This window comes from Clarias gariepinus, chromosome 18, assembly GCF_024256425.1.
Source record: "Clarias gariepinus isolate MV-2021 ecotype Netherlands chromosome 18, CGAR_prim_01v2, whole genome shotgun sequence".
Taxonomy (NCBI): domain Eukaryota; kingdom Metazoa; phylum Chordata; class Actinopteri; order Siluriformes; family Clariidae; genus Clarias; species Clarias gariepinus.
Window position 1 is genome coordinate 3,778,458 of NC_071117.1, and position 4,070 is coordinate 3,782,527.

Sequence of the window (4,070 nt, forward strand, 5' to 3'; positions counted from 1 at the left end):
AGTGTTAGTGTAGCCCCTTGTATGTTTAGCTTCCTGTCTGTTTAACTCCCTGCATGTTTAGGACACAGTGTGTTTAGCTACTTGTGTGTTTAGGTCACTGTATTGTTAGTTTCATGTAGTTTTAAGTTATTCATCTGTCTAGCCACGTGAGAGCTTAGCCGCTAGGAGGTTTAGCCGCTAGCGTGTTTAGCCATTAGCGGAATTGGCCTCTAGGAGTTAGCCTCATGTGTGCTTAGCCCTTTGTGTCTCCGTTCCCATAGTAGGTCAGTTACAGTTTTAACCCAGTTAGCCACTAACCGCTTAGATATTAAACCGTTTAGGTCATGAACCAACGTAACAATAACCAGTATAGCTACTAACCCAAATAACCACTAACCCGCTGTGTCTCTAGTCTCTCGCGTGTCTCTAGTCTCTCGCGTGTCTCTAGTCCTGTTTTGTCCCGTTTCACACCAAAGTCACACAATAGTTGCTTTTTCAACAATCTTGCAGCCATTTCAGCGTTTTGATCAGTGATGTTCTTTATGGCTGTAACAATGTCCCTAAAAACAAGAGAAAGGTATTAAATATTTGACACATTGCATGCAGTCTTTTCTTTGTAATGTCCTGATGAGGGCTGCATGAACATCAAAAGAATTCAGATGGCGAAGTATCTCTCGAGTGAAACATCCTGCAGATCTCATTGTTTTGATGTCTTGGGAATAAATCTTGCTACTGTAATCTTTGTTATTTTAAAATGCTGTCATAGTGCATGTGGATGCAATGCATTTATCCTTAAGATTTCATAATGTCATTAAGGGCGTGAATCATATGACATGTAAAATGTGCTACACCCACAAAGTGGGTTTACATCCTTTAAATAGTTGCAAACAATTTTCAGTTGCAATCATTTACACTCATAGTGTTGACTTTATTTCTCAAGTATTTGTCTACTTTTATTTAGTTTGACTTTTTATGAGAACGCTATGGGAAACATCTTGTCTACTGGCCGGTTGTGAAGCATGTGTGTATCAAACACGCCAAATTTTTGGATTATATAACCTCGGTTGGGTTACGTCATCTGATAAGACGCACCTGCAGGTTATAGATAGGAGTAAACCGGAAACATTCCTCAGATTCTTGTCTTCACCTAGTTGTGTGCGTGTCTGTGTCTAACCAGCAAAATAAGTGTTTAACTCACCGATAATGGCAGAGTTTTAAACGAGATGTCCCTCCGTGGGTATAATCCATACCGGAGGGCGATCTCTACACTTTACTGCTTTGATTAAGTGCCACGCGTGCGCCCCGCATTCCTTGAAAAGCTTCAAGCCGCCGCGCATTCCTGGGGCTTAAACTCGTGCATCTGGCAGAGCTGTGTAAGGCGGATTTAAAAACTCCTTTCTTTTGCGTTCTCATCGGATCTGGAAATTCCTCTGTCCGCTCTCAAACCCGCCCTGGCGCTTCTTGTGAATGGGCAACGATAAACATCCTCTCTTGCTTTCGCGGAGATGGTAACAGCCTTTAAGCACTTAAAAAAAATAAATAAATAAATAAAAACATAGACGGCAGGTTCTGTCGGGGGCTGGGGGGCGGAGCCTCAACGACGCTCTCTCCCCTTTTCTTAGCAATCTCCATATGAGTTAACCCCTTCATGGAGTAAGCTGTATTCATCCTTTGTTTTCCCGCCATCAACTTATTTACAGTATTTATTTAAATATGTTTGAGGTGGAAGCGCTGGGTTATATGATGACACCCAGATAGAAGAAACGCTTCCAGGCTATCTCTCTCCTGGGACATCATCCTTCCTGAAAAGCTATTACTTCCTTTTAAGCTGTGTAGACTTTTTATCTTCCCTGGAGGGAAAACTTTTTAGGCAGCAGGTCAGGTTGGTGCTTCATTGCACACCATGGCGGTTTTGCACGTCTACCAGGCTGACCTGCTGAGAGACTTGAGTACTGGTGGGGCTCTTCAAGGTAGGGCATATTGGAATTACGCCAGGCCACAGACTTGTCTTTTCGTGCAACAAAGCAGATGGCTCGTGCTATCGGCCGTTTTATGGCTGCAATGGTTTCCACGGAGAGGCACTTGTGGTTGAATCTTAGGGGCATCAAGAAGAAGGATCGTGCATTCCTCCTTGATGCCCCCATCTTGCCTCCCGGCCTACTTGGCTATGTCATTAACTCGGTCGCCACTAGGTTTATGAGGCGAAGTTATATAACAAGCCTTCGGGAAATTCCTTCCTCGCCTTGCTCGAGAGTCAAGACTGTCGGCCACCCAGTCTCGACCAGGTCTGACTGTTGCGAGGCGTGAAACACACAAGGGGAGTGTTTTTGAGCCGGGCACCCTCTCGTAAGATTGGGGTGCGTCATGCAATCCGCCTCAAAAGAGGTCAGACTGGCATATTGTCTTCTTTACAAAGAAGCCCTGAGGTTCATGTGCCCAGGACCATGGGGGGTGGCCCCCCAATGGGGAGAGGCACGCAGAATTCCTTTTAAAGAATGAAGTGTTCTCCCTGGCACCCCCAGGAGATCGATGTTCTTGCTCTGCCACCACTGGTGTTTCGGGCAACACCAGTCTCCAATAAAATGTTAGTTCTTCGGTTTTTCCTGCCATGTTTCACGATGCCGAACATCTAACATTCCTCCCGTTTAACCAAGCCGCCGAGACTTTGCCTCTTTCCGAGAAACTGGCAGCGTGGAAGGTACTGCCAAGTATATCTCCTTGGGTACTAAGCACTGTAGAAAGCAACTACAGGATTCAGTTCTCACATCCCCCTCAGCGTTTTAATGGCGTGGTCTCCACTTCCATCAAACCGGAAAGTGCGCATCTGCTGACAGAAGTTGCTGGGAAATGAGGCCATGTAACATGTTCCCCTACCAGACAGAGGGTCAGGCTACTACAGTTGGTATTTCTTGGTTCCCAAGAGGAACAGGGGGCTGCATCAAATTTTTAGATTTTGCGGGCTTTACCGCTACCCACTAGTCGCGGGATCCGTTTTCTCGAAATGTGCATTTTTAATGGCGACATCTGTATAACACATACGGAATTAGGTAATTATGTAACAACAAAACAACAAAAACAACAGTTAGTTGTTATTTTAAGACACAGAGGTCAGCCTTTCTGTAATTGTTTTTGGAAGAACAATATTCTCAAGTGCATTTGCAAAATCCGTCAAGCATCATAATGAAACTGGCTTAAATGAAGGCCATACCAGGAGGGCGAGACCAAAACCTACCTCTGCCACAGACAAGAAGTTCATTTAGAGTTATTATCTTGAATAATGACCAATTAACAGCACCTCAGATTAAAGGCGTATGTAATTCGTATAAAAAGTGGATTTTTGACACATCCACTGCTGCGGAGACGACGAGATGACATGATTAATTTATCAATGAATTTTGGTCAGAGTCAGTCTGCTTGTTGTTTTTCCCGATGCATTCATAATCATTAGTGTACTTCTGCTGGTGCACTCTGGAAAACTTTATCCGTGCGGTTGAGCGCTGATTAGAATACGTAGGAAATTGAAGAGGAGGATCACGATGCTGAATCGAAATCCCGAGCCCAAACTTAATTTAAATTAAATTAACAATTATAAGTAAAAAACAATAGCCCACGTTTAGAAATTCTTTTCGACATGAGGCTGCTTTGGCCCGGTATTATGTGCAGAGCGCCAGGAGATTTTCCTAAAGCTCAAATCTCAGAAATCATTGGGGCATTTTTTTTTTTTTATAAATAGACGCTTTCTTTAATAACGAATGGAGGTTTTGAGCTGTATAAACACAAATTCTTGCCTAAGCAACTTGTAAAACTTTACTATTGTACAGTAAATATCAATAGCTCTGGTTCAGATTTTTCATGTTTGTTGTGTAAAGTACTCATGTGGAAATTACCATCACTAATGTATTACTTCGATAGAACATTTTATGACTAAATTGTATTTTAAAACTGTGGCGAGTGAAGATGTCACTTTGCGCCACCTGTTGGTCATTTCACAAATGACTTTAAAATGCAACTGATTTTTTTTGGCCGCTGTTGTTTTGCCGTGGTAGTGAGTACAGAGTAATAACCATTCCAATTGGGTACCTACACTGTAT